Source organism: Oncorhynchus mykiss, chromosome 9, assembly GCF_013265735.2.
Source record: "Oncorhynchus mykiss isolate Arlee chromosome 9, USDA_OmykA_1.1, whole genome shotgun sequence".
NCBI classification, from domain to species: Eukaryota; Metazoa; Chordata; class Actinopteri; order Salmoniformes; family Salmonidae; genus Oncorhynchus; species Oncorhynchus mykiss.
The window spans coordinates 31,502,658-31,515,571 of NC_048573.1; positions in this window are offsets into that span (position 1 = coordinate 31,502,658).

The window sequence follows — 12,914 nt, forward strand, 5'->3', positions numbered from 1 at the left end:
TACATTGTCTGCCACCTGTTAAACAATCTACTACAAGCACAAGGTCTCTCCCCTCCCTGGGTGGGGACAGAATGTCCTGTAAGGAACACAGTAGTCCAGCTTGTCTGACGATAGCTCCATTTCACACTTGCACCCTGCATACATACTAAAAAATAACAGAAAGTCCTTGTTCTAATTCTTGACTAAAACTACACAGATTGACTTTTATGGATTCTAATAAGTTTCATACAATCATACAGTGACAGGGTAGTATTTTGTTAATTATAGTTATACGCTAATGTATACATCATTTAGTCATTATGTTAAGGGAATTTTTATCAATGATGACTAATTATGTATACATTTTTCAATCAGGACTGACTAATCAGAATACTATTATGTTACTGTATATGTACTAATCAGAATACTATTATGTTGCTGTATATGTATGAGTTTTCTTTCTTGATCTCAGTACTGAATATAATGTGTGTGAATGTGGTCAAGAGTTAGAACAATGACTGTCTGTTCCTTGGTAGAAATGAATGAACGATATCTTCAGACTGGCTAGAATGCTTATCTACACGAGAAGACCTTGGCTCGTAAATTATATTAAATTGGTAGGGCGACGGATGTGGGAAGGCTTGAGATACAGCCTTTGTACTGGAACGGAGATGGCACGGGTTGGTGCTGAAACTAATGACGTCATTTTCAGTTTATAACCTGTGGTAAACTGTATCGTATTCAGTACTCTCGTGAATAAACTCTGCTGATTGACTTTAAGACTGAGCTCTATCCATTATTATAGAATAAGGGTCTTACAAATCCTTATGAATTGACAGAGTGTTTAATTTAATTGGGTATTAAAACAGAGCAATTTAATTCCTGTAACAAATTATTCATACATTTCATAACAGTAACGCAGGTATGTAAACATTATATAAAGTCCCATTGTTTAAGGCATATTGAGCAGGGCTAGAGGCTCTACAATGAAATAAGACAGTAATCACTAACCAGGACAGTAATGGACAAGGCATATTGATATTAGAGAGGGGCATGCATAGCCAAGTGAACATATGGGTCCAGTGAGTGTTTGGGCTGACTGGGAACACGGCGATTCTACAGTTAGCAGGCTAACAAACTAACAGTTAGTAGGCCGGAGCTAAGCAAGCTAGCAGTTAGAAGGCCGGGTTAGCAAGCAAGCAGTTAGCATGGGCTAGCCGTTAGTAGACCGGGGTAAGCTAGGAGTTTAACAGGCCGGGTTATCAAGCAGTTAGCAGGGGCTAGCAGTTATCAGACCGTGTTAGCAAGCAAGCAGTTAGCAAGGGCTAGCAATTAGCAGACCAGGCAGGCAAGCTAGTAGTTAGCAGACCAGGGCCCGGCAATTTAGCAGTTAGCAGACCGGGTTAGCAAGCAAGCAGATAGCAGGGGCTACAAAGTTAGCCTTTGGGGGGGACGTCGCGATGGGGGTAAGTCTGTTTTTGCCTCTTCGTGCGGTGACGTCGATAGACCAGTCGTGGAATTAGTAGGGTTCCAAGTAGCTCTAGGTAGCTAGCAGGCCGATATTGTAGCCCAGGAGTATGCTTCGGTGGTAGCAAAGGAGCCCTGGCTGGGCTAGCTTCAAGCTAATTGGTGCTTGTTCTGGGATGCAAATGCTAGCCAGAAGTAGTCATCCAGGATTGTGGTTAGCTAGTTGTGTAGATCCAGATGAAAATGTTCAGTTTGCGGTAGGAATCCGGGGATAAAAATAACAGGTCCGTTATGCTCTGGTTAGAGTCACGTTGTTCGAACTGGCGAGAGCTTTCCGAGCTGAAGGTTAGCTGATGACCGCTGGCAATGGTTTGCTGACTGATAGCTGGTAGTTAGCTGGCTAGCTTCAGTTGAGGGATTCCGGATCCGAAATAATTATAAATACTTTAGGAAAAAAAAGCAGATCCACGCCACATTGGGTGAGTCGGGTTGCAGGAGAGTATTTAGATGTTGAGGTTTAGCAAAATATTTTAAAGGATATGCGACAAAAAATGTGTAAAACGATATACACAAGTTTTAAATTATGTAAGATACATGAATTTACAAGAATGTTTAAAACAACGAATGGTGAATTTAAAATGTTAGCTCTCTGCAGTTTCACCGGATGTTGGCCTGGTGGGACGTGAGCGTCTCACCTACCCTAGAGAGGTTAACCAACCATGTTGTTCCACCTCCTACATATGCGATGACATCATCTGGTTTAAACATCTCTAGAGACTATATCTCTCTCTTCATTACTCAATGCCTAGGTTTACCGCCAATGTACTCCCATCCTACCTTACCTTTGTCTGTACACTATGCCTTGAATCTATGCTATCGTGCCCAGAAACCTGCTCCTTTTACTCTCTGTTCTGAAAGTGCTAGACGGCCAGTTCGTATAGTCTTTAGCCGTACCCCTATCCTACTTCTCCTCTGTTCCTCTGGTGATGTGGAGGTTAATCCAGGTCCTGCAGTGCCTAGCTCCACCTCCACCCCCCAGGTGCTCTCATTTGTTGACTTCTGTAAACGTAAAAGCCTTGGTTTCATGCATGTTAACATTAGAAGCCTACTCCCTAAGTTTGTTTTACTCACTGCTTTAGCACACTCTGCCAACCCAGATGTCTTAGCCGTGTCTGAATCCTGGCTTAGGAAAACCACCAAAAACCCTGAAATCTCCATTGCTAAATATAAGGTTTTCCGCCAAGATAGAACTGCCGAAGGGGGCGGTGTTGCAATCTACTGCAAAAATAGCCTGCAGAGTTCTGTATTACTATCCAAGTCTGTACCCAAACAATTTGAGCTTCTACTTCTAAAAAGTCACCTTTCCAGAAACAAGTCTCTCACTGTTGCCGCCTGTTATAGACCTCCCTCTGCCCTCAGCTGTGCCCTCGATATCATATGTGAACTGATTGTCCCCCATCTACCTTCTGAGCTCGTGCTACTAGGTGACCTAAACTGGGACATGCTTAAAACCTCTTATGGATAGGGGAGAAGCTAGCGTCTCAACTGGCCAATTGCTGGGGGAAATGCAGAGCGCCAGATTCAAATAAAATGCTATAAAATTCAAACTTTCATTAAATCACACATGTAAGATACTCAATTAAAGCTACACTCGTTGTGAATCCAGCCAACATGTCAGATTTTAAAAATGCTTTTTGGCGAAAGCATAAGTAGCTATTATCTGATAGCCTGGAACATCTGCACTAGGAGTACACAAAGGAGCTAGCATAGCAGGCGCTACACAAAACGCTGAAATAAAATATAAAACATGCATTACCTTTGACAAGCTTCTTTTGTTGGCACACCAATATCTCTCATAAACATCACAATTGGTCATTTTGTTCGATTAATTCCGTCCATATATATTGAAAATGTCAATTTATAAAATGTTTTTGATCCATAAAAAAAACAGCTTACAAAAACGCAACGTCACTACAAAATATTTCAAAAGTTGCCTATGAATATTTCAAACTACTTTTGTAATACAACGTTAGGTATTTTTAAACGTTAATAATCAATCAAATTGTAGACGGGGCAATCTGTATTCAATACAGGAACGAAAAGAAACCAGCACTGGTTTTCACGTCATGCACAACTCACAAAAGTGTCCCCAGTTCTGAGTTGGCCTACTTCTTCATAGCACAAAGGAATAACCTCAACCATATTCCAAAGACTGGCGACATCGTGTTGAAGCGGTAGGAACTGAAAATAGGTTCCTATTGAATGCCTTGGCAAAGACAATATAGTGAACAGAGAGGGAGAAAAAAAAAATCTGAACAGTTAGTCCTCGGGGTCTTGCCTGCTACATACAGTATATGCGCGCGGCATCTTTTTTTATATATATATCATGGCTCCTGAGTGGTGCAGCATCACTATAGTCAGCATCACTATATTCCCTGGGTTGAATCCAGGCTGCATCCATCCAGCCGTGATTGGGAGTCCCATAGGGTGGCGCACAATTGGCCCTGCTTCATCTGGGTTTTGCCGGGGTAGGCATTCATTGTAAATAAGAATTTGTTTTTATCTGACTTGCCTAGTTAAATGAAGGTTACATTTCAAACATTTTTGCAATTTTGTAATGTGTTTTGTTTGGTAAATTGTTTTGTACATTTTAATTTACATGTGTGGTGCCACTAAATAAACGATTAAAAACATTTAAATAGGCAAGTCAGTTAATAAGAACAAATTCTTATTTACAATGACGGCCTACACTGGCTAAATGAGTGACTCTCCGCCAATACCGCCTGGCTCTGGACCAATGCATCTGCTGTCGCTCGTATCTCTACCCTCAGATAATGTTTCTCTTTCTACTGTTAATTAAGGGTGGAGTTTGCGGCGGGGTGAGGAGTACTGGAAATGTGTGACTTTCAGGTTACAATAGGCCATAAGTATACAGCAGATTGTCAATTGTCCTCACTTTGATTATTTTGTAACAGAACCATTACCAGGATATATATTGATTTAAGTGAGCAGATTAGGGATTTCAGGAGGAACGGGAAATCTACTGGAGACATTTAAAAAAAATGGTAGACTTGGGGATTTTGGTCACGAACAGTGCTATTCGCAAACCCCATCATCAGATGCCTGTGTTACTCCGAACGTGAAAGCCCAGGAATATGAACAGGTACAGCAGGCTACAATACCTTAAAGTAGGCCTAACAATGCAAAAAATAATGCTTAAATAAATCGACTGCTGGTATTTACTGTATGCTGCACATTTTTACATTGTATTCCATTTCCAGCAAGACTATTCAAGTGAACGACTCACTAATGGATGAAGATGCGCTCGGCAAAGGCCATCAAAATTGATACAGAAAAAAAGAAGTTCAAGCAAGCTGAGTCCCAAGTATCCCCTCAAACTCCAACTTAGGGTGGCAATTGCTCGCCAGGGACCAGGCCCATATTTGATTTTTGATGGTAAGTTTATCTATTTACAAGGCACAACGTTCATAAAATATTGTAGCCTACACCTCAGACTGCTGTGTGTTCCACAATAATTCACTGTTGCCTCCTTTTTCAGATATCATGGCTCAAGATTTCTTTGAGGAAGAAATCGTCAAGAGATAGGGTCCAGCATATGTTAGAGAGGTGTTTCTGGGAACAAGTCGTTTCTTTCAAGGTAGGATCATTAACAATATTTTGTTATGTTTAGGCCTATTTACATGTATATTTCAAGTATGGTCCCAAATCTTAACTGTTAGGCTAAATTTATTTTTTTCTTCTCCAAATGCAGACAACGACCCAAACCCAATTGGGAGATTTTCACACCAACAGCAGCTCTATGAAGAGTTGCGTGTCAATTCATAAACCATGTGCCATGGAATCTCTTTCCAACAATTTTGTAATCTATATGGCTCTCCGACATTTTGCGGTTGCATGAGGTCTTGAGTTAGAAATGCAACACTTTAGAGTACTTAAGCATCGATTACATGGAAAATTGGGGGATTTTCACACCTACAGTAGCCGGGCTATGAAGAGTCTATTGTCCTGGTAATAGGAAACTGTTTTTGCATGATGGGCTACACCTGCTAAAGTACACTGAATACCTGTTTTCAAAATGCCTCCAGCTTTCCATCACTACTGTAAATAAAAACACAGCATCTTGTTTACATTCTTTATTGTAACCACAATGTCACAAATAATTTGTATCTACCTTTCCAATTACTTTTAGAATTAGGGATTTACAAAAACTTTAGTGTAACATAAATTTTAGTAAGTAATATGCTACAGTACAGTTACAGCCTGCTCTGATCAAGTAGAAACAAAAAAATAAGTGTATTTTTTGCATTGAGGGGAGGCAGGTAGCCTAGTGGTTAGAGCATTGGATTGGTAACCAGAAGGTTGCAAGATCGAATCTCTGAGCTGACAAGGTAAAAATCTGTTGTTCTGTCCCTGAATAAGGCAGTTAACCAACTGTTCCTTGGCCATCAGTGAAAAAAATATTTTTTTCTTAACTGACTTGCCTAGTTAAATAAAGGTAATGCTGTACAGCTCCAACGAAATCTCCAAAATATATATTTTTTAATCCACCAGAAAAGACCAAACAAATAATACAACAAATATTATGGTTCAACTCAAAAATACTAATTGATAAAGACATAACTTTATCAATTTCAACCTTTTAACAAGTGTAAGGAAAAAAATATTATTAACCCTGTTTTTAACAACTTTTGCAGGCTGTGAATTCTGCAAAATGTTTCTAGAATGGGCTAATAGCAGGACAATATACATTGGTCATATGGGTCATGAATCCTGAGTGAAGCAGTGGTCACTGCATCTTAGTGCAAAAGGCATCACTACAGTCCCTGGTTCAAATCCAGGCTGTATCACATCTGACTGTGATTGGGAGTCCCATAGGGCGGCGCACAATTGGCCCTGCATCGTCTGGGTTAGAGGGTTTGGCTGGCCAGGATGTCCTTCTCCAATAAAATAGGCACGGTGGGATTTTGGTTTCTCTTCCTCTAAAAACAGAAATACATATTTTGATTTTTATAAATATTATTTTGGCCTTTATTCAGATTACAAATCGCTTGCTTTTGGTTAATTGAAAACAAAATCTCATATCTTTTTTTAAAGTGATTATTATTATTATTAATTCATTTAGAATTAAAAAAAAGACCCTTAGATATTCTCGCAGATTTGCCCTAATGAAAAATGCCCCTTAATTATTAATTTAGAATCCTCCAATCCTCTAAATCGAATTATTGGCAGAGAGTCACGTCATTTGAGTAATGTGCTGTTAAAAGTGGTGTATGTCTTATTTATTTAAAAAGTATGCTGGAAGTTAGAAGCAAAAGGATTTTAAGCAATAGCCTACCCTCATGTGGTCAACTACTTCAGCACCGTTTCACGCTGCTCTGAGACACGCTTGGGGACTGGTCTTGGTAAATCCATGGCATTTTTATTTTCCCTGAATCTCCGTTTGGGTTTTGGTTAGAAAAATCAGGGTGTGGAAATGTTAGGATTGTTTTGCTCTTACTGTAGTACTGTAGCCTACTCACGTTGTACAGAGTCATTATGGGCTATTCGCAGGACAATAGATACTTTGTGCAAGGCAACTGATCAGCATTAAAAAAAATGCAGATGGGCCCTCCCGAGTGGCGCAGGAGCTTAATTAAAGACCAAATACAGTGCATTTGGGAAGTATGCAGAGGACATAAAACAGATTGGTAGAAATATAGTGCAGACTGATGGGGCTTACATGGGATGTACCTGTAGTAAGTGGACCTGCTGTCGGGGCTGGTAATTCGGATGGTCCTGGCATGGTTTTGAGACATGTTCAGAAATAGTTGTAGAAGTTAGGGGTTTATTTGGCTTAGAGTTCTATTTTCATGGTAGTACAGAATTGGGCAGATCATGATTGATCATACATTCCAGCACAGTAGGTGGCGGCATGCACTTAAACGATTGTTTGCGGAATGCCATGATATCATAGAAGAAGAAGCAGCAGCAGCAGAGTAGAATATATTCTAGATGTTCGAAACTGGTGATTTTTTTCTGATTCTAGCAAGCATGCATCTACACACTGTTTACAAGTACATTTGTTTTCTCAGCTACAGTTTGAATTGTTCCCTGTCTGACAATGAAAAAAGGTTTTACTGCTAACCTACAAAGCATTACATGGGCTTGCTCCTACCTATCTCTCTGATTTGGTCCTGCCGTACATACCTACACGTACGCTACAGTCACAAGACGCAGGCCTCCTAATTGTCCCTAGAATTTTTAAGCAAACAGCTGGAGGCAGGGCTTTCTCCTATAGAGCTCCATTTTTATGGAACGGTCTGCCTACCCATGTCAGAGACGCAAACTCGGTCTCAACCTTTAAGTCTCTACTGAAGACTCATCTCTTCAGTGGGTCATATGATTGAGTGTAGTCTGGCCCAGGAGTGGGAGGGTGAACGGAAAGGCTCTGGAGCAACGAACCGCCCTTGCTGTCTTTGCCTGGCCGGTTCCCCTCTTTCCACTGGGATTCTCTGCCTCTAACCCTATTACAGGGGCTCAGTCACTGGCTTTACTGGGGCTCTCTCATGCCGTCCCTGGAGGGGGTGCGTCACCTGAGTGGGTTGAGTCACTGATGTGGTCATCCTGTCTGGGTTGGCGCCCTCCCCCCCCCCCTTGGGTTGTGCCGTGGCGGAGGTCTTTGTGGGCTATACTCAGCCTTGTCTCAGGATGGTAGGTTGGTGGTTGAAGATATCCCTCTAGTGGTGTGGGGGCTGTGCTTTGGCAAAGTGGGTAGGGTTATATCCTTCCTGTTTGGCCCTGTCCGGGGGTGTCCTCGGAGTGGGCCACAGTGTCTCCTGACCCCTCCTGTCTCAGCCTCCAGTATTTATGCTGCAGTAGTTTATGTGTCGGGGGGCTAGGGTCAGTTTGTTATATCTGGAGTACTTATCCTGTCCTATTTGGTGTCCTGTGTGAATCTAAGTGTGCGTTCTCTAATTCTCTCCTTCTCTCTTTCTCTCTCTCGGAGGACCTGAGCCCTAGGACCATGCCCCAGGACTACCTGACATGATGACTCCTTGCTGTCCCCAGTCCACCTGGCTGTGCTGCTGCTCCAGTTTCAACTGTTCTGCCTTATTATTATTCGACCATGCTGGTCATTTATGAACATTTGAACATCTTGGCCATGTTCTGTTATAATCTCCACCCGGCACAGCCAGAAGAGGACTGGCCATCCCACATATGCTCTCTCTAATTCTCTCTTTCTTTCTCTCTCTCGGAGGACCTGAGCCCTAGGACCATGCCCCAGGAATACCTGACATGATGACTCCTTGCTGTCCCCAGTCCACCTGACTGTGCTGCTGCTCCAGTTTCAACTATTCTGCCTTATTATTATTCGACCATGTTGGTCATTTATGAACATTTGAACATCTTGACCATGTTTTGTTATAATCTCCACCCGGCACAGCCAGAAGAGGACTGGCCACCCCACATAGCCTGGTTCCTCTCTAGGTTTCTTCCTAGGTTTTGGCTTTTCTAGGGAGTTTTTCCTAGCCACCGTGCTTCTACACCTGCATTGCTTGCTGTTTGGGGTTTTAGGCTGGGTTCCTGTACAGCACTTTGAGATATCAGCTGATGTACGAAGGGCTATATAAATAAATTTGATTTGATTTGATTTGATTTGAAATATGGCTAGCTCTTACCGTACTTTGGACTATGGAGTAGCAAGCTAGTTAATGTTGCAAAAGCGCATTGCATTGCACGCATTGTAATTTGCCCAATTTTTGGTTTTGGATGTAGCTAGCTGTTTTGTGGTAAAATATAGGATTGTCATTTTGACATGAGCTACCTATCGTTAGCTAGCTTCTGTTTCGAGGTCAGCTGCTGGACTTTGTACAAGCAAGCTAACCTTAGCTAGCTAATCAAAATAGCTGTTTGCACTTATTAATTAACCTCAGATTGAATACCACCATATAGTTAGCTATCTATAGTAGCCTAAGTCTGCTTACAGTCACTTCTTATTACTGGCAGCTTGTTGCAGTTGTGTTGTTGCCGAGCAACCGATTTGCTCAACCCGGTTGGATAGCACTCAGATTCGGCTGAAAATACGTATTTATTTTATTTGTATTTTTATTTATTTTTAGGGAGTAGGTCAGCTTTAATGTTGCAGAATGACTGTAGCTTCCAACAATCTAAATGTCTGCATCACTTCCAATCCCCCATATATTTTTGCGCAAATATATATATACAGTATCAGTCAAAAGTTTGGACACACCTACTCTTTCAAGGGTGTTTCTTTGTTTTCTACATTGTAGAACAATATTGAAGGTATCAAAACCATGAAATAACACATATGGAATCATGTAGTAACCCAAAAGTATTAAACAAATCAAAATATATTTTACATTTGAGATTGTTCAAAATAGCCACCCCTTGCCTTGAAGACAGCTTTGCAGACTCTTGGCTTTCTCACAGTCTATTTATAGGTGCGCCATGTTCAAAGTGGAATTTATTTCCATCTTAATGCATTTGAGCCAATCAGTTGTGTTGTGACAAGGTAGGGGTGGTATACAGAAGATGGTATTTTACCAAATAGGGCTAAGACCATATTATGGAAAGAACAGCTTAAACAAGCAAAGAGAAACAACAATCCATAATTATTTTAAGACATGAAAGTCAGTCAATACGGAAAATTTGATAACATTGAAAGTTTCTTCAAGTGCTGTCACGTTCTGACCTTAGTTCTTTTGTTATGTCTTTGTTTTAGTATGGTCAGGGCGTGAGTTGGGTGGGTAGTCTGTTCTTTTTTCTATGATTTGGTATTTTTGTGTTTGGCCTGGCATGGTTCTCAATCAGAGCTGTCAATCGTTGTCCCTGATTGAGAACCATACTTAGGCAGCCTGTTTTCACCCTTGAGTTGTGGATGATTATTTTGCTGTTTAGTGTGTTTTGCACCTGCCGGAGCTGTTTTGGTTGTGATTTTTTGTTTCTTTGTTTGATAGTGTTCAGTTTAAATAAATTACATGAACAAGTACCACGCTGCGCTTTGGTCCTTACCTTCTTCCACCGACGACCGTTACAAGTGCAGTCGCAAAAACATTTAAACCCTATGAAGAAACTGGCTCTCATGAGCACCGCCACAGGAAAAGGAGATCCAGAGTGACATCTGCTGCAAAGGATAAGCTCGTTAGAGTTACCAGCCTCAGACATTTCTGCCCAAATAAATGCTTCAGAATTCAAGTAACATACACATCTCAAAATCAACTGTTCAGAGGAAACTGTGTGAATCAGGCCTCAATGCCCTCATCCCAATTGAAATGGTTTGGGGTGAGTTGATTTATTTAACTTTTATTTAACCAGGTGGGCCAGTTGAGAACAAGTTCTCATTTACAACTGCGACCTGGCCAAGATAAAGCAAAGCAGTGCGACAAAAACAACAAACGTACAGTCAATAACACAAAAGACTTATAGATGACCTGGAGCCAGTGCGTTTGGCGACGGATATGTAGTGAGGGCCAGGCAACAAGAGCGTACAGGTCGCAGTGGTGGGTAGTATATGGGGCTTTGGTGATAAAACAGCACTGTGATAGACTAAATCCACTGAGTATATTGACTATACTGACTTCCCTGAAAAGTTGCATATCACGGGGGCTTCTCTGCATTAGCATCGAGTAGCCCCCGTGCTACAGGAAGCAATTTCTGTTTAAAAAACTAGCCTTAGCTTTCCTATCTGACTGAGTATATTGGTTACTGACCCCTGAAAAGTTGCATATCACTCAGTCAATTAGGAAAGCTAAGGATAGCTTTTTTATACAGAAATTGCTTCCTGTAGCACTAATTCCAAAAAGGATGTTTTGTGCTGGTCAAAGGCAGTCAAGTCTGGGGTGAACCAACGGCTATTTCTATTCTAAGTTCTACATTTTTTGAATGGGGCATGCTTATTTAAGATGATGAGGAAAGCACTTTTAATACTGATGGGATGAGGTTAATATCCGTCCAGAATATCTGGGCCAGGTCGATTAGAAAGGCCTGCTCGCTGAAGTGTTTTAGGGAGCATTTGACAGTGATGAGGGGTGGTTTGACCGCAGACCCATTACTCACGTAGTCAATGAGGCAGGGATTGCTGAGATCCTGGTTGATTACAACAGATGTGTATTTAGAGGGCAAATTGGTCAGGATGATATCTAAGAGGGTGCCCATGGTTACGGATTTAGGGTTGTACCTGGTAGGTTCCTTGATAATTTGTGTGAGATTGTAGGACTGCCAGTGTGTTAAGCATTTCCCAGTTTAGGTCACCTTACAGTACGAAATCTGAAGATAGATGGGGGGGCAATCAATCACATTTGTCCAGAGCACAGCTGGGGGATGAAGGGTGTCTGTAACAAGCGGCAATGGTGAGAGACTTGTTTCTGAAAAGTTGGATTTTTAAAAGTAGAAGCTTGAATTGTTTGGGCACAGACCTGGATAGTATGACAGAACTTTGCAGGCTGCAGTAGATTGCAGTAGAGTTGGACTGCAGAGTGATGAAAAAGCATTTAACAAGTGCTCAGCATATCTGGGATCTTCTTCACGACTGTTGGAAAAGCATTCCAGGTGAAGCTGGTTGAAAGAATGCCAAGCGTGTGCAAAGCGGTCATCAAGACAAAGAGTGGCTACTTTGAAGAATCTCAAATATAAAATACATTTTGATTTGTTTAACTGTTTTTTGGTTACTACATGTTTCCATGGGTGTTATTTCATAGTTGAGAATGAGCAGGGTTGGTAGTGGGCGTTGGAACAAGCTAAACAGGAGCATGATCGTGTTAAGGTAGAGCATGATCCTGTTAAGTATGAAAAGGAATCGGAATTTAAACAGGATTTGGAGTGTTACTAAAAATCGAGCTGCAACAAGAGTGGCAAGAATTGGTTAGGGAAGGAAAATTCTCGAGGAAGACTTTGCATTGGGAAGGTGACCATGATTTACCTAGGGGTTGCTCCTCTCTCAGTCGTGCCCCGGACACATTTGATATTGTTGGAAACTTACGGTAGCTGCCAAAATTTAATGAGAACGACCCTGAAATTAACTTTTCATTTTCGAGCATGTTGTGGCCTGATTCATGTTCAAAATTGTGCACTCTCCTCAAACAATAGAATGGTATTCTTTCACTGTTATGGCTACTTTAAATTGGACAGTGCAGTTAGATTAACAAGAATTTAAGCTTTCTGTCAAAATCAGATATGCCTATGTCCTGTGAAATGTTCTTGCTACTTACAACCTCATGCTAGTCGCATAAGCCTACGTTGGCTCAACTGTCCCGTGAACGGGATACCATTACTTTAAGTTTGTAGGTAAAAGTGGAAACTTGTTCTCATGAAGATTGATCTAAACTGGAAGGCAATATTTGACTAGTGTGTTTGCTATTTGTATCTGGGTGTGTATTTCATTGTGAATCATTGACTTATTTTCCTGCCCCTTGCAGAAGGTTTCAGCTCTGAGTCAGTCTCCAACAATT